The 19,257-nt window shown below is 37.5% G+C and overlaps 1 long non-coding RNA gene across 1 annotated transcript in view; it reads left to right on the top strand.

Moving 5' to 3' along the window:
* The window catches only part of LOC125175734 (uncharacterized), a 37,924-nt gene extending 23,409 nt beyond the window's left edge, over positions 1–14,515 (top strand). Inside the window, exon 3 of the long non-coding RNA XR_007155946.1 lies at positions 14,393–14,515. This is a non-coding gene — a long non-coding RNA (uncharacterized LOC125175734). The remainder of the gene's footprint in view (positions 1–14,392) is intronic.
* The last annotated feature ends 4,742 nt before the right edge of the window (positions 14,516–19,257 follow it).

Below are 19,257 nucleotides of genomic sequence, written 5' to 3'. Positions count from 1 at the left end.
TATATGGTTTTCCTTCTGTAATCTCTAATGTGACGTGTCATTGCAAACTATTGCAAGTGGCCAAACAGCATACATATCAAACCTGCTGGGGCAGTATTTGCAAGGGAAAGCTTCGAGGTAGGTGTCAGTACCTCAGTGGTGAGTCACCATTGCCTTATTCCACTCTGAAATAGAGCATAGCAGCAGTCTATTTGGGCCATGTGACAAATTCCATTGGACAGACCTTGACCACTGAACTATGAAACTTTCAGTGAGTAATTGGAGAAACACCAGCTCCTCCCTTGGCATGATCAAGGACCACAATACAGTAGTAATATGATGTGGTACAACTTTGATTTCAGCACTGTCCTGACAGCATGGCATTCAGGGTTGATGAGAAGTCCCAGCCCAGCTGAAATCTAAGACCTTTGGTTATAGACACAAGATGCTTCAAGTTAGCAAGATTTGCCAAGCTAGTAGGCCATATCAGTATACATGATTAATTGGGTTAACATCAGCCCCTTCCCTGACATGAGAAATGGTTGGAGGTGGCAGCGGGGTCGAAACATTATGGTCGACCAGTATTGATTACATCAGGCTCTGGCCATAGCCTGTTTCTGTGGAGCTTTGTCAGATGCCACATTTTTGGCAGGCCATCTTGCAGAGGACCAGTCTTATAACTAATTAACTTTTACTTTTCATTGCCTATTTGGCCAAGATCACTTTTTTCCCTTAATATTCTAATAGATACACTTTACTTTACAAATCTGATCTGCTTTAGCTCAGATTTTTAAGATCTTTCCTAAATGAAATTGCCATAGTTTTTTTTTTTTTCTTTTCTTATGTTCTCCTTATCTGTCTTTTTAAATTTCCTTTTGAGTTAAAAATATGCAAGGTATCTTCTAGGAGCTTTTAAATTTTTCTAATGCTCTATTTATATTTATAATATAGTTTATTTCTGAATTTTCTCTTTTTATTCTTTTTTTTTCAATGTTTATTCATTTTTGAGAAAGAAAGAGCATGAGCAGGGGAGGGGCAGAGAGAGAGGGAAACACAGAATCTGAAGTAGGCTCCAGGCTCTGAGTTGTCAGCACAGAGCCCAACGCAGGGCTCGAACCCATGAACCATGAGATCATGACCTGAACTGAAGTTGGATGCTTAACCAACGGAGCCACCCAGGTGCCCCTGAATTTTCTCTTTTTAAGGAACCAGCTTTTGTTTTATTGATATCAGCTAAAGTTTGTCCCCCAAATTCATATGTTCAAGCCCCAATTCCCATTGTAGCTGTATTTAAAGATGGGGCCTCTAAGGAAGTCATAAGGATTAGGTGAGTTCCTAAAAATGGGGACCTGATCTAATAGAATTAATATCCATGTAAGAAAAGACACCACAAAGCCCATCCTCTCTCTCTCTCTTTGCACATACACTGAGGAAAGGCTACCCAAGAGAAAGGACATAGTAAGAGGAAGCCATCTACAAACCAAAGACTTCAGGTCTGCAAAACTGTGAGAAATAAATTTGTTCTCTGTTGTTTAAGACTGTTATTTAAGCCACCTTAGTCTATGGTATTTTTTTTTTAGTGGAAGTTTATATTGATCAATTCTATTGGTTCTTTATTATTTGTGTTTTTTTCTTGCTTGTTTCCTTATACATCATTTTTTTTTAAGTTTGGGTTGCATTCTGTGAAAAACCCTTAGTTCAGTCTTGTAGCTCACTGACTTTTTTTAAACTGTCTTGACAGTCAGCATATTGGTTGATGTTTTTAAATTTCAGTGGTCAAATTTTAAATTTCTGTGATATTCTGTTATTTCTTCTTAAGTTTATTCCTTTTGAGAGAGAGAGGGAGGGAGAGTGCACACACATGTGTGCACAGGGGAGTGGCAGGGAGAGAGAATACCAAGGAGGCTCCACACTGTCAGTGTGGAGCCTGATGTGGGACTCAAACCCACGAACCATGAGATCATGACCTGAGCTGAAATCAAAAGTCAGATGCTCAACTGACTGAGCCAACCAGGCACCCCTCTGTTATTTTTATTAAAAATGCATATCCTTTTATATCTTTGTGAAGTTACTAGGTATTTTAAAATACTATCCTTTTTACATTTATTAAGCTTATATTTTATGGGTAATGAGTTCTTCCTTTTGTTGGGCTTGTTTCTGCTCTTTCATTATTGGCTCTTCTTTTTGATTATTGTGATTGGGTGCCTAACTATGTATTTAAGGTGGTTTATGAAGTCTCTGTTTACTTTAGCTTTTCTCCGTATATGGAAAGAGGAGTGAAGGGACAAAACCTCTGGATGGAGTGGTTCAGTAGCTGCTTCTGGGTAGTAACAGTTCTCCATTCTTATTGAGGTTGCTAGCCTCCTTAAGTTCCCATTTTACCTCTTTCCCCCCAGCATCAGCTATTTCTGCTCTATGTGACAACAGACATCTCTGTTGCTTGCTGCCTGGCCCAAAGAAAGATGATGCTGTAATGCTCCACTTAAGTATTCCAACCAGTCACTCTTGGTTGTCCAGATCCCTCCTGTAGTCATCATCTGACAGTTGTAGGCTTAGCACATCCCTGGACCAACTTCCACCTTTATAGGCATTTTCTTCTGTGCATGTTTTGGGCTGTGGCTTCCTTCTCTACGTTTTTTGTTTTTTTTTTTCATGAAAGGATTCCTCATAGTGTCTGAAGACTAAAGATAAATACTGCTTTTCTTTATTATTGTATTTTAAGAAATATGGCACAGAATACTCTTCTGTAATTTTTTGCCACTTGGGATCGGATGAAAAAGCTTGGCATATATTCAGTCTTCCTTCTTGAACCAGTGTCCGAGGTAGCTACTACATTCTAAAAATTGCTGTATTTTGATATAATTTCAGACTTACAGAAAAGTTTTATGAAGAAAAAAGAATTTTGGTTTATTTTATATTCAGCTTTTCCATATCAAATATGTCATATATATATACATATATATATATATATATGTATATATATTTGGTAGATATATCAAATATATGCTTGAAAATACATATTGGATTATTTAAGAGTAAGTTGTAGTGATATTCCTAAAAATGGTAAAATAAGGAACTCTAAAAAATATGTCCCTCCACTAAAGCAATGTTTAAACCGACAAATACTGTTAGAATTAGCATCTTTGGAAATCTGGAATCTAATTTTGCAATCTAATAAAAAGTGAACAATACCTAGAAGAGTGCTTAATAAAGAAAGAAGCTACTAAATTTCAATAAGTGAACTATGTGACATTTTTAATTACCCACTGTATTATCAGGGTTCTCTAGAGAAGTAGAACCAACAGGATATATTTATATAGAGAGAAATCATTATTTTAAGGAGCTGGCTCATGTGATGTGGATTCTTGTGAGTCCAAAATCTGATGGGGTAGGCCAGAAAGCTGGAGACTTAGAGAAGAGTTGCATTTCAAGTCCAAAGTCTGCTGGAAAAAGTCCTTCTTGCTTAGGGGAAGTTCGTTTTTGTTTTACTAGGGCCTTCAACTGATTAGATGAAGCCCACCTGCATTATGGAGAGTAATCAGCTTTATTCGACCATCTCATCCAAAAAACATCTTCATAGAAACATCCAGAATAATATTTGACCAAACAGCTGGGTACCCTGACCCAGACAAGTTGATACATAAAGCTAATCATCAGACCCACCTGCTGTCCCCCATTCCTCAGCTCACAGATGGCAGTAGGGATGGCAGCTTGCATTCTTGGTGCAGCTTGCTGGTGCCAGAGGGGTTGACCACACACAGCAAAGAATACAGCGTACAGCATTTCAAAGAGTAAGTTGCAAACATGATCCCTCTCTATCACTTGATATTTCAGTGTGCATTTCCAAAAACAAATTATTTTTATTATTACATGACCATAATGTAGTTATCAAAGTCAGCAACTTAGCTTTGATGAAATACTATTACTATATGGGTACATTTAAAAAAATTTTTAATGTTGGGGTGCCTGGGTGGCTCAGTCGGTTAAGCGCCCTACTTCGGCTCAGGTCATGATCTCACAGTTCGTGAGTTGGAGCCCCGCATCCGACTCTGTGCTGACAGCTCGGAGCCTGGAGCCTGCTTCAGAGTCTGTGTCTCCCTCTCTCTCTCTGCCCCTCCCCTGCTCATGCTCTGTCTCTCAAAAATAAATAAACATTAAAAAACATTAAAATTTTTTTTAATGTTTATCTTTGAGAGGGATGGAGAGACAGAGCGCAAACAGGGGAGGGGCAGAGAGAGGGGGAGACACAGAATCCAAAGCAGACTCCAGGTTCTGATCTGTTGGCACAGAGCCTGATATGGGGCTCAGACTCACAAATGGCAAGATCATGACCTAAGCCGAAGTCCTATGTTCAACCAACTGAGCCACTATATGGCGCCCAGCTATATGGGTACATTTTAAAGGCCCTTGGTACATATTGCAAAATCTACCTCCCAAAGTTTCTACCAATTTATACTTTTGTCAGTAGTGTATGACAATTTCCAGTGATTCTTTACCATTTTATTTTTTAATTTTATTAAAAAAAATTTTTTTTAATGTATGTATTTCTGAAAGAAAGAGTACGAGTGGGAGAGGGGCAGATAGAGGGAGACACAGAATCCGAAGCAGGCTCCAGGCTCTGAGCTGTCAGCACAGAGTCTGACGCAGGGCTCGAACTCATGAACCATGAGATCATGACCTGAGCTGAAGTCAGACGCTTAACCAACTGAGCCATGCAGGTGCCCCTCTTTACCATTTTAAAATTGTAGATTTATGTTGCTGAATTGATAGGCCACCTAGCATTCATTCTAATAGAGCCCCTATTTCTTTTTTCTTCTTCTTTTTTTTTTAAATATAGACCTCATCTCCCTCTTCTGTATTTTGGTTTTTCTTTTTCTTCATGGAATCTTCCTTAGGAAAAAATACAAAACAAAATTCCAACTCTGGGAATGTTGGTGGGGGAACTTCCAAACTTGACCGTTCCTAATACAAAAGCATTTTATTTGTTACTCTATTTGTTCTCTATTACATACATTTATTTTTTTAATTCATCTTTACAACCTCTTTATGCAATAATAATTTTGGAGATAAAATTGTGAGAGGTTAAATGATTTTCCCAAAGTTCTATCACCAGTAATTGGTAGATTCTGAACTCCTCTTAGACTTTCTGACTTCAGAGCTGATATCATATTGAGCTGGTTAGGTGGAAAGGACAGTGAAAAACTCTATCAACATTTGCCCAAGGGAATTCATATCTGCTTCATTTAATTGTCTTGAAGGTAGTGATAAAAGGTATCAGACTGAAGACTCTGGATGGGGATCAAAGGTGATGAAGAGTGCTAGATGTTAATGATTGGCAAGACATGTACCTTTTAGTCTAATATGCTTGCCAGGTAAAGGGAGATTATGTATGAACTGAAGACAGAATAAACAGTGAAAACCAGCACAGACAAAGCAAATAAGGTTTAGCAAGTTTTCAGAGCTGATGAGACTTAATAGCACAGATGCGATGAACCGGTGGCTAATGAAATTTGGACTCTGATACATGGCTAAAAAGGACAAAGCACAAGAGCTGATAATCCAGCAGGGGGAGTAGAGGATTTTTGAGGAAGAGCAGCCAGAATGGAGAAATCAAGAAACATTAATGCAGAACTTTTTAGAGATCATCTAGCTTTATTTTCCTTACATTACAGATGAGAACGCTGAGGCCCTCTGGAAATTACAGAGCTAGAAAGTTACAAAACCAAGATTAGAAACTACATTTTTACACCAAGTCCTGATCTTTTTCTGTTGTCTCTTGAATATGATGAGATTATAATCCATAATATTAAAATTATTCAAATTCTCTTTGGAAATAGGTTCATTATTGCGGTCTTATGATCAGTTGTTACAGTGAGATATTATCTAGAAAATAGAAATGATGAAAATTGAAGTTATGATGCTAAAATGCCTGAAGCCTAAAGACCTTGATACAGATACTATTACTTTTCTCAAACCCAAAAGAGTTGCATCATCTGGAATAGCCTGTGGTTAAAAATGGAAACACTTCCTATAACAGCAGTGTCGGAGAACAAAAGATAATGACAACTCTTTTTTTTTGTTGTTTGGAAGAACAATCATTATTTTTCTCATTCACATACAAACAATAAAAACAATTTCTATTACAAGCAGTCATTTATCTTCATTCCTATTCTGTATGTATTTTTTCACACTGTCTCATTAAATTCTCATATTGTTCGGAACTCCTTGGATATGTTGTAATTTTACCATCTGGGATTCATCAGTCACAAGATACATATACATCGTAATAAAAATGGATGCTTCACAAGGATTCATATTGGCTATAGTCCATCTTAAAGACCTTTGTTGTGTTGAACAATGGACTGTGTAATATTTCAATTCAGGAACAGATGATCTTATTTTGTAATTTTTTCCAACTCTACAACATTCTAAAGTAACATTCATGGAATACAGAAATCTTTGGAGAATGTATGTCAAATCCATGTGCAGTTTTCTAATTTTCCTTATCTTATAAATTTTACTTTAATGCCACAAATATCCATAATAGTAATTATACTTCATAAAGTTGTTTAAAACTGTTCAGTGGGGTTTTACAGATCTTAGTGGTCTCTTTTAAGAAATGTAATTTAACTAGTAATGCATTATAATGTATTGTTACAAATAAAATATTACTCACTGACCTCTTTTCCCTCTGTTAGCTAGATGCCCCACAGAAATATAGAAGAAATTGAGCAAAATTAGGGAAATGATATGAAAAATGTCTGCAAGTAAATTATTATTTAGGCATTTGGGGATCAGAAAACAATGTTTCCATCATCAACTGCTGGAGATATAAAAATAATGTGTCTGTCCTCAGAGAGCTCACAGTCTAATGATGGGAAATATGCAATAACACTGTAATATGAACTAGAATGCTGTAAATATCAGAAGTTAAAAGAACATGAAAGCAAACGGAGAAATTGCAGCTGGTTGGGGATATCAGAAAGACTTCTTGAAAGAGCTGGTATTTGAAGTGGATCTTGAAAGTCAGCAATTTACAAGTTAAGATAGAGTAAGGAGAATAACATGAGCAAAAGTATAGAGACAGACGCACTGGGTATGTTTGGAAAATGTCAGATAATGTAAGAGTGGATGTAGTTTGAAAGACTTACAGAAGAAAGTAATACTAGCCCTCATTTAATGAGCATGTACTGTGAACTCTGCTTTTTGCTACCTACTCGATATGCATTATTTTATTGAACTTTAAGAACATGCCATGAGGTAGGTACTAGTATTATTCCCACTTTTTAAATGAGAAGATATTAAATGATTTGCCCAAAGTTATACAACTATTAAGTTGATGTTCTTGGATCTTAATCTAGGCCTGACTGGTAATAAACCCAAACTCCTAATCACTAAAATATAAAGTTATATTGTGGAGATTTCAAATATAAAATGGGGATCTTATTTCCAGTAATGTTATCCATAGAACACCGTGTGTGTGTGTGTGTGTGTGTGTGTGTGTGTGTGTGCAAAAGGACCAATTTTTAAGAGTTTCTAAGATTAACCTATTATCAATGAGTTGAAAGAACAAATTTGGGGAGAGAAAGTAGACTAGCTGGTTAGTAGACTAGCTGAGTGTGCCAATGAACTGAGTGGGTTTGTAGGTTAGTAGCATTGAAAAGGTGGGAACACACAGAAACTTAATTTGTTTTAAGTTATAATAAAATGACAGCCATTTTTTTTTTATTTTAAATTTTTTTTAACGTTTATTTATTTTTGAGACAGAGAGAGAGACAGAGCATGAATGGGGGAGGAGCAGAGAGAGAGGGAGACACAGAATCGGAAGTAGGCTCCAGGCTCTGAGCATCAGCCCAGAGCCCGACGTGGGGCTCGAACTCACGGACCGCGAGATCGCGAGATCGTGATCTGAGCTGAAGTCGGACGCTCAACCGACTGAGCCACCCAGGCGCCCATTGACAGTCATTTTTAAAGCTTATTTATTTCTTTTGAGAGAGAGAGAGAGTGAGCATACATGCACAGGGGAGGGGCAAAAAGAAGAAGAGAGAGAATCCTAAGTAGGCTCAATGCATGGCAAATAGCCCCACATGGGGCTTGATCTCAGGAACCATGAGATCGTGACCCAAGCCGAAATCAAGAGTTGGACGCTTAACCGACTGAGCCACCCAGGCACCCCAAAGAATGACAACTATTTAAATGGAGGTGGTGAGGAGGTAGGCAGTTTCAAAGATGACCCTTCGTGAGTGAAATAGCAATAATGGGGAAGAGAAACTTCTGAAGGAAAAGAAAACTCAATTTGGCCCAAGTTACAGGGTGCCTGAGCAGCATCCAGGTGACAGTGTGAAAATTACTTGGAATGTAGGTGTGAAGTTGAGACTTGAGGTGGAGATTTGGCAGCTATTTGCATAGGAAAGAGTGTCAAAGCTATTTGAGTGAATTCCCAAAGATGAGAATAGAAAGGTAAGTTTGAAGACAGAACTTTGAGAAAGGCCTACATTTAGGGACTATGAGGGGAAAGAACTAGTAAACGAATCAGTAGTGGTTAGACGAGCCTTTAAGAACAAGCCTTATGACTAGGTGATTAGAAAATCTCTTGTCTCTTTTAAAAGAACATAATAAAAACCAGATGGTCAGTTATTGAAGTAGATGCCTAGGATTTCTGGCAACTAGTTGATACCCTGACTTTCTGTTGTGTGGCTCTAGAACTTTTCTCTAAGGAACAGACCCATAACTTTAAATTGTCTATCTAGCAGACCCATGGGCATCTTAAACTCAAGATCAAAAAGATTGTATTATTGTTATCCCCCAAAGCTCAAGCTTGCTCCGTATTTATGTTCTCTTTTTTAAAAACTATTTGAATTTTAAACTATTTGGTTATTAAACCTATTCAGTTATTAACTCCACTGTTCATTTGCCCCAAACAGAAATTGCAGATTGATCTGCCACTATCCTCCCTTTCTTATCATTAGGACTTCCACTTCCAAAACCAACATATATTTGATTATTGCTATAGACTGAATATTTGTGTCCCCCCAAAATGTGATGGTGTTAGGAGGTGGAGCCTTTGAGATGTAAGTCATGAGGGCTCTGCCCTCATAAATGGAATCAATGCCCTTTTAACAGAGACCCTGAGAGATACCTTGTCCTTTTTGCCATATGAGGTTATGCAAAAAAGCAGCCATCTATGAACAAGGAAAAGGGCTTTCACCAGTGAATCTGCCAGCACCTTGATCTTGGACTTCCAGCCTTCAGAATTATGAGAAATAAATGTATGTTATCTATACGTCACCTAATCTATGGTACTTTTGTTATAGCAGCCCAGATGGGGTGCTTCTCTAAAAATGTGAAAGTGGGTTTGCAACTAAGATTAGATTAGATTAGATTAGATTAGATTAGATGATTAGAGAGGCTGGAAGAATTTTGAGGTTTGTACTAGCAAAAGCCTACCTTACAATGAACAGCCTGTTAAGAATGATTCTGTTGATAACCCAGAAAGAAAAGAGAAATACAAAGAAAATGTTTGGCTGGATATTTGGCTGAAGAAATATCTAAGCAAAGTATTGAAATTGCAGCTTAGCTTTTCTTTATTATAGTAAAATGCAAGAAGAAAGAAAAGACAGACTTGTTCATCAAAAAGGAAGAGGAACTTAAAAGATTTGGAAAATTCTAAGCCTGTCCATATTAAAAAGAGTGGGTGAACTGTTTGGGAGAGAATACAAAGAATGTGGCCAAACAACCATCTGATAAGGAAATGAGCCATCAAAACTGAATTTAGGAGCTATTGTTCAAGACAATGGAAGAAAGCAGTTTAGTGATCATCCTGCTCTGCCACCCCCATTACAGAGCCAGAGCATAAAGGTCTGGGAGGCTGAATGATTTCAAAGGAGGGGCTGAGGGCACTTGTGGGACTGTGCTTAGCCTTGCCTCGAGAATTTCCACTCCCTGCATTTGTACCAAGCCCTGTGATTGCCCCAGGTGCATTTCCGGTGAATCTTTGTGGTGGGAGGCCCCAGTAGTTACCCCACCAGAAGGCACAGGCAGCAGATTTTGCTGCATCCATGTGGCGCTGTCCCGTGGCACCATCTCTGCCAGGGCAGAGTGCACAAGCTATGAGATCAAGGCTATTTCCACCTAGATTTCCTGATGCATGACCCAGGCAGAGAATCTCTGCAGAGGCTCCAGTGGAGCTGTGGGGCTGGAGTTGCCCTCATGACCACCTGCAGGCAATTCCAGCCCAGGAAAGTTTTGTGACTTTAACCTTTCAGAGCTACGGTGTGGTCTGTTCCAAGCAGTCATAGGGTTGGGGGCTGCCCAGAGGCATGGGGGGAAAGCCATCGATAGCCTTTGGGACCCAGCCCCTATCTGGCAAAACTGTGGGAGTGGGACCCCAGTGGGTCTGGGAAGGAGGACCACAGCTTGGACAAACACAAAGAAGATTCTGCTCCAGCCTTAGGTTTTAGACTTGATCAGGACCTGTCATTACTTTCTTTCTTCTTTCTCCCTTTTGGAATTCGGAATGTCTATCTTATGTTGTCCTATCATTGTATTTTGGAAGCACATAACGTGTTTGATTTCACAGGTTCACAGCTGGGAAGGAATTGGCTCAGGATGAAGCCTGCCTTCAGTCTCACCCATATCTGGTTTAGATGATTTTTAGATGAGACTTTGGACTCAGACTTTGAGTTGATGTTGGAACAAGTTAAGACTTTCAGGGGTTGTTGAGATGAAATAAATGTATTTTTCATTTAAGAGAGACATGAATTTTGGGGCCCAAGGATCAAATGCTACAGATTGAATATTTATCCTAATTCATATTGAACTTAACCCCAATACGATGGTATTAGAGGATAGAGCTTATGGGAGGTGACTAAGTCATGAGGGCAGAGCCTTCATGAATGGGATTAGTACCCTTATAAAAGAGACCCCAGGGAGCTCCTTTGTCACTTCTGCCATGTGAAGTTACATTTAAAAGACAGCCAGGAAGAAGGTTCACATCAGAAACCAGATCTGCCAGTGCCTTGATTTTAGACTTCAGAACTGTGAGGAAGAGATTTCTGTTGTTTATAAGCCACCCATTCTATGTGTTGTGTTACAGCAGCTTAAACAGACTAAAACAATGATCAGTTCCTATTATTCTTCCGGAAAGGTTCTTCTATTCCATCTTACCTTATACAACATCATACTGTCCTAATGAGGTCTTTGTCATGTTTTCTGTGTACTTTGTAGTAGCTTTCTTACTAGCCAATTGGCCTGCGTCTAATTTCTTTGCTTTTTGATCCTACATCAAATACAGCTCTCAGAGCTATATTTCTATAACAAAATGAATGTAAAATAGCATTGAAATAGTAAGTGCTATTATTTCATATACTAACAAAGAAGAAAAACTGCCTAATTAAGCTACAACACAATGCTTTCTTAATATGTAGGATTTTTATTTCATAATTAAAAAATTCTTTTGGAGATATTTAGACATATTCTTATTACATCTCACTTTTGAATAGACATAAAAAAGAATATAAATGAAATAAATTGATTAAGGAATTCCTAAAACTTCTTTGTATATGAGTACTTTTCCTAAATAACTTTTCATTTTGATATTGGTGTTTTCACACATCTTCTGTGCCATCAAAAGCATTGGTGAGACAGAATTTAAGAGTGCTTCACTGTTATCTGAGAGGTTTTCTTTCAAATCACAATACAGTATATCCAAGTTTGGATTCTGGTGTTACTCTGCTTTTATCTGAATGTGCCAATGAAGGTTTTTGATCAAAAACCAGGACTTGGGGTGCCTGGGTGGCTCAGTCAGTTGAGTGTCCGACTATTCACTTCAGCTCAGGTCATGATCCTGCAGTTTATGATTTTGAGCCCTGCTTTGGGCTCCACACTGCTGACAACTCGGAGCCTGCTTGGGATTCTCTCTCCCTCTCTCTTTGCCCCTCCCCTGCTCAGTGTCTCTATCTGCCTCTGTCTCTCTTTCTCAAAATAAATGAACTTAAAAAAAACTAGGACTCATTCTTGAATTAATATTGAATTTATATATATTTAGTGGTGGTATTTGTCTAGTCATGCCATGAGGAAACAACCATGTCTCTACACTTTTAGGTGAGTTTATACTTTAACTTTTATGTACAGACAAGGACATTTCTTCATGACTTTAGGAGGCCGTTAATTGGAAGACACATGGTGATTTTCGAGATAGGAAAATGTGAAAAATGTGTACCGTAGAAATTCTGAAGTAAGTTGTCTGACTTTTGTGATGCTCTTGCTTCTAAACAATGGCTCCTCTCTGCCTCCAGAATAACTTCTATTAACATAACATGGTAAATAAGGCCCTTTACACTCTTGCTCTTAGATGTTTTCTTCAGCCTCACTTGCTGCCACTTTGTTTCCCTTAAGAAGTATTCTAGCCGTGCCTGGCAGCTCAGTATTTCTGTACACGCTTTGTACTTTTGCACCTTCATGCATTTGCTTGCAGTTCTTCTTATATATTCTTTCCCCTCTTCTCCATGATGAACTCCTATATCCTCTCAGGCTCAGCCCAAAGGTCAGCTGTTTCATGCATCTTTCATGGAACCCTTCTGTCCCAAAAAGAATCATTTCCTCATTTGTGTTCTCATAGGGTTTTGTTCATTTATTATAACATGTATCACCCATGTTACATTTATCCAGTATTTTATGGAACTTGGGTTTATCTGTGTCTCTGTCTGAACTCAAGAAGAGACAATGTTTTTTGTTCATCTTTTGCTCATAGTCCTGAAATCCATGCCTGATATTTAGTAAAAACTCAATTCATGAGTTTTTGAATTGAACTGAATTGAAATGAGTTCAATTAATTTGAATTAATGTTTAAAGTCAGTCATTTATTCAACAAATATCTATTGAGTATCAAAAGACTGTAATACATGGTACCGGGAGCTCAGTATAGGGTAATGGGTAGTACTTTTGTTATCTCCAGATGCGGGACCAAAGATTTAGAATGGTTTACTCATTTGTCTAGTAAAAAGTGGTAGAGCTCTCTGACTGAAAATTGAGTGTCTGTGACCATTCATGAACTATTACCTTGAACAAAAGAACTAATAATGTACAGCCTGAACTTAAGGGTGTATAATTTTGGGTAAGTGTTTCTGTTTTTTATTTTCAAATTTAACTTTCGATTTTCTTCTGAATTCTGTAGTTCAATGTTAGCTACATTATGAAATCAAAAATTAAAAACAAGGCATGTAAAGCAAGTGTTAATGCTTAGTGTAGCTTTGCATTTATCAATATCTTTATAATCTGTAGTGTGAACTACTTAGACATGATTTTATAGGGACACCCCCCCCCCCCCCGCCAAAGACTTTAGAAGTTTCCAGACTACATTGTTTTTCCCCCTTCATTTGCATCTTCTGTATGTGGTAGTAATTTTGAAAACCAGCAAAGTGTTGGAGAAAAGGTAATAGAGATAATGAGAATCTGGTTTGAAAAGAGTAAGTGTTTTGTAATCTGTATTGTAAATTCTATTAGCCTGGATAGACTGTGTCAAATCTAAAATACCAAGAGGTTTAAGTTAGATGCAATTGAAAATGAGTATCACTATCATTTGAGTAATAATGACATTTTCTTAGTGTTAATTTATCTTCTCCGTATTATCCACTGTGAGACCCAACTTCCTAAGAAAATCTGAAAACTTTATCTACCATTTAAAAGTAATCTTTTAATCCCTTTAACATTTTATAATAGGCTATCATAATGGATTTTCCTAAGCTTTCCATTGAAATGGTACCATAAACTTAGAGTGCTTTCTCCATTATAGCAGTCCAGTAGTTGCAGGATAGACAAAATTCTAGGCAATTGAGTGCTAGATAGCAATCATTTTTCACTTTCTTTCTTATCTCTTACACATTAATTATTTGCATTATTAGCATTCTCTTAAATATGTTGTTTCTTTGTAGAAATATTTTAAAGTGAATCCATTTTCTGAGGAATAACACCTGTTCAGTTAGTTAATTATAACTCGAATGAATTGCAGTATGGTAAAGGTAAATAGTTGAAGAGCACCTCTGTGAAACACTCTCATTTGTGGTACTTTGCACTTTTCCAGCAAGGCTTCACATCGCATTTAGGACATATGACCTGCCTTTATATGATCTAAGTGAGGATTCTAACATCAATTTGATATTAAATGTTAATAAGTCCTGGTTTTCTTATTTATTAAATAAAAATAAATAGAAGTTCCTTGAATGAACTTGTAATGGATAATCTCATTATTTCTAGAACTGTACCCAACTCCTTGCCGTCAGCTTATGCGTTACATAATTTCCCAATAGGTGCCTTAGACTTAGAATCTTCCACACCTCTCTTTATATTTGATTTAGGGGTTGGTAGCTTTTCACCCAGTGGCCAACATCATGTTTTCCTACTGTTTTCTTTGCAGCTAACTGTAGGGGCTTGTGGAGGATGGATGACTGTGTCCTGAAACACAAAAAGAAAGCCTTGACAGGAATCACTTTAATTTCTTTTGTTTTTGATGACTAGATATATGCTTCACTATTGTCAAAGTCCCAACAAGATAAAGATGTCTGCTATTACTACTGGTGTTTAGTATTTTCCTAGAACTAATGTAAAAGTAAAGAAAACAAAATACAAAGGATGTCAGCATGATGGCAGAATAGTAGATTCCTTACTTTGCTTCCTCCCACAGATTCACTGAATAAACAGCTACACACAGATCAATTCCCTTGGAGAGAAATAAACTAGTTGAGTGACTCCTACACAGTAAGTGACTGAGAAAATACACACATTGAAAGGAGTAGGAAAGGTTGAGACACATTCATCCCATAAACTCCTGGCTTAGCAATTTGCAATAAGAAGGGAACCCCAACTGCCAGCTTTTCCCTGAGGAGCAAAGGGTTTGGATCACATGTCTAGCTCCCCAAATTTATTGTTGCTACACAAGGAATTGGCTCCCAAATCACCTAGCTGTGAAAGCCATTGGAGCGCAACATTCATGAGTCCCTCGGGACCATATTAAACAAAGAGGAGGTTTTAAACAGAAGTGTGAGCACTTACCGTGACTATACCAGTGGGCTCAACACAGAGAGAACAGACAAAAAGACAAAGCTACCAGTTTCCCCATTGAAGGGATTTGACTGCACATTTTTATAGCTGCTGTCTGAGGGTCCAGTGTCCTCTCCCTCTCCCCCCACCCAAGGTTGAGTTTCTAATCAACCTTCATCTGGAAGTTGACTGGACTTCTCTAGGGGCCTGAAAGGGATTATGGGTACTTCAATACTTTTCTTTCCCCTCACTCCAGTGATGAAAACAAGTGTCCACCTTCTCCCTGGAAAGAGCTTGTCCACACATCTAGCATCCCACCTGTCATGACTGCCTCTTAAGGACTGGCTCCCAAATCACCTAGCTCAGAGATCCAAAAGGGCTTGGCATTCACAAGTCCTCCTTTATCACCAAAAACAAAGAGACAATTTTTAATAGATGTGTAAGCACTTCCTACCACCATCCCCCTACCATCAGTACAGAAGAAGCAGACAAAAACACAAGACTCTCAATTTCTCTCTGGAAGGGATTTGGTTACATAATTTCCCAGCTGCTGCCCAGGGTCCAGGATTCTAATTATCCTTCATCAGGGAACTGATGGCGCACACAGTTAGTAGTCTTATGGAATCCTGAACCTACTATGGGAACTTCCTGTGCCTTTCCTTCCAACTCACCTCACTGATAAAACCAGTGGTGATAAATGATTTACCTGTCATCTAATTCAAAATAATGGCCATAAAGATGCTCACCGAAGTCATGAGACCAATACATAAACAAAGTGAGTTTCAACAGAGAAAAAATATTAAAAAGTAGTAGAAAGAAATTATAGAGCTGAAGAATACAAGTGAACTGAAAAATTCAGTACACGGGTTCAACAGGAGACTAGGTCAAGCAGAAGAAAGGATCAGTAAACTCAGAGGTCAGTGGAAATCATCCAGTCAGAGGAGGAAAAAGAGTAGAGATAGCTTAAGGAACTTACAGGATGCCAACAAGTGGAGGAATAAACACATTATGAGAATATGTGAGTCCCAAAAGGAGAAGAGAGAAAAAAAGGCACAGAGAGATTATTAAATGAAATAATGGCTGAACACTTCCCAAACCTGGGGAAATAGACATCCAGATCAAGAAAACTTTAAAAAGCACAAAACAAGATAATTTTAAGAGACCTGCACTGAGACATAATCAATTTTTCAAAAGTTCAAGAGAAAAAAATTTGAAAGCAATGATTGAAAAGCATCATGTTACATACAAGATAACCCCTGCCCCAAGACTACTTGCAGATTTTTCAGGGTAAACTTTGTAAGCTAGAAGGGAGTGGAATGATACAGTCTAAGTTCTCAAGAAGGAAGGAAGGAAGGAAGGAAGGAAGGAAGGAAGGAAGGAATGGAGAAAGGGAAGAAGAGAGGAAGGAGGGGAGGGGAGGGAGGAGAGAAGGAAGGGAAGAAAGAAAAACTGCCAGCCAAGAACACTTCGCCAGGCAAAATTGTCCCAGAATTGAAGAGGAGATAAAGATAAGACAAAAGTTGAAGGAGCATCACCACTGGACTTGCCTTACAAGAAACGCTAAAAGAAGTTGTTCCAGCTGAAATGAAAAAGTGCTAATTAGTGGGGCGCTTGGGTGGCTCAGTCGGTTGGGCGGCCGACTTCGGCTCAGGTCAAGATCTCGCGGTCCGTGAGTTTGAGCCCCACGTCGGGCTCTGTGCTGACGGCTCAGAACCTGGAGCCTGTTTCAGATTCTGTGTCTCCCTCTCTCTGACCCTCCCCTGTTCATGCTCTGTCTCTCTCTGTCTCAAAAATAAATAAACGTTAAAAAAAATTTTTTTTAAAAAGAAAAAGTGCTAATTAGTAAAATGAAAACATGAAAGTGTGAAACTCACTGGCATAGGTGGATATATAGTCAAATTTGGAATGCTCTAATATATAATGGTGGTGTATAAATCACATATAATTCTAGTATAAAGGTTGAGACAAAAGTATTAAAAATGACTACAGCTGTAATAATTTTTTAATGAGTACACTAAAAAGATATAAATTATGACATCAAAAACATAAAATGTAGGGTCAGGGAGTAAACATATAGAGCTTTTATATGCTGTCCAAGTTAAGTTATAAGCTTAAAATGGACTGTTACAATGTTTTATGTAAGCCTCATGGTAACCAGAAAGCAAAAACCAGTAGTAGATACACAAAAGATCAAGAAAGGAATCAAAGCATACAACTACAGAAAATTACCAAACAACAAAAGAGGAGAGCAAGAGAGGAAGAAAAGAACAAAGGGTCTACAAAACACCCAGAGAAGAATTAACAAAAGACTTTACCTACCAAAAATTACCTTAAATGTAAATGAACTAATTATCCAATCATAGACTGAAAGTGAAGGGATGGTAAAAGATATTTCCTGAAAATGGAAACTGAGAGAATAGGTGCAGTGATAATTATATCAAACAAATGGACTTTATGTCAAAAACTATAAGTGACAAGGCCATTACATAATGATAAAGTGGTCAATTCATCAATAAGATGTTAAAAAAATATGCACCTAATATTGGAGCATCTAAATATATAAAGCAAACATTAGCCGATCTGAAGGAAGAAACAATAGGAGACTTCAATACCCCTCTTTGAACAGTGGATAGATCATCCAGACAGAATATCAGTAAGAAAATACTGGACTTAAACTACACTTTAGACAAAAAAACATCAAACAGACATATACAAAACATTCCATCCAACAGTGGCAGAATACACATAGAACATTCTCTGGGATAAATCATTTATTAGGCCACATAACCAGTCTTATACAAAAACATTGAAATCACATCATGCATCTTTGCTGACCACAATTACATGAAACAAGAAATCAGTAACAGGAGAAAAACTGTAAAATTCACAAATACGTGGAGATTAAACAACATGCTTCTGAACAACTAATGGGTTAAAGAAAAAATTTAAAAGTATCTGAGACAAATGAAGATGGAAACACAGCACGCTAAAATTATGGAGATGTGGTAAAATCAGCTCTAAGAGGAAAGTTTATAGTGATAAATGTCTACATCAAAGAAACAGAAAGATCTCAAACAACCTAACTTTACATCACATGGAACTAGGAAAGGAAGAAGCACTAACCCTGAATTGAGTAGAAGGAAGAAATAACAAAGATCAGAGCAAAAATAAACGAAATAGACACCAGAGAGATAATAGAAAAGGTAATGAAATTATGAGTTGGTTTTTTTAAAAGATAAATTTGACAAACCTTTAGCTAGCCTAACAGAAAAAAAGAATGAAAACTCAAAATAAGAAAAGAGATGTTACATGTTATGCCACAAAAATACAAATTATCATAGGAGACTACAGGAACAATGATATGCCAAAACATTGGACAACTTAGAAAAATGGATAAATCCCTAGAAACACACAGCCTGCCAAGAACAAATTATGGAGAAACAGAATATTTGAACAGACCAATAACTCTTAAGGCAAATGAATCAGTAATAAAAAAAATCTTTCAGCAAAGAAAAGTCCAGTAACAGATGGCTTCACTGGTGAATTCTACCAAATATTTAAAGACTTAATGACAGTCCTTCTCAAATTCTTCCAAAATAATTGAAGAGGAGGGAACACTTCCAAACTCATTTCACAAGGCCAGCATTACCCTGATACCAAAGACAGATAAGGACATTGTAAATTATAGGCCAATATTCCTGATGAATATATATGCAAAAATTCTCAACAAAATACTACAAACAGAATTCAACAGCATATTAAAAGGATTACATACAGTGATCAAGTTGTATTTGTTTCTGGGTCTAGGTAGTTTAGCATATTCTAAATAAACATGATATGCCACAATGAAGAGAAAAAAAATCATATCATTGCAGTAGATGCAGTGAAAGCATTTGACAAAATGTAATAACCTTTGATAAAACTCTCAACAAGTTAGGTATAGAAGGATTATACCTCAAAGAAACAAAGGTTTTATGTAGCAAGCTTACAACTAACATACTCACTGCTGAAAAGCCTAAAGTTTTCATCTAAGATTAGGAGCAAGACAAAGAGGCCCACTCTCATCAATTCTATTCAACTTAGTACTGGAAGTCCTAAGCAGCACAATTAGGCAAAAGAAGGAAATAAAAGGCATCCATATCAGGAAAAATGAAACTTGTTTTGTTTTCAGAATACATTATCTTATATATAGAACACCCTAAAGACTCCATCCAAAAACTGTTAAAACTAATGAATGAACTT

The sequence above is a fragment of the Prionailurus viverrinus genome, chromosome C2 (genome assembly GCF_022837055.1).
Source record: "Prionailurus viverrinus isolate Anna chromosome C2, UM_Priviv_1.0, whole genome shotgun sequence".
Taxonomy (NCBI): domain Eukaryota; kingdom Metazoa; phylum Chordata; class Mammalia; order Carnivora; family Felidae; genus Prionailurus; species Prionailurus viverrinus.
Note: the sequence above shows the minus strand (reverse complement) of the source record. Positions and strands in the feature narration are given on the sequence as shown.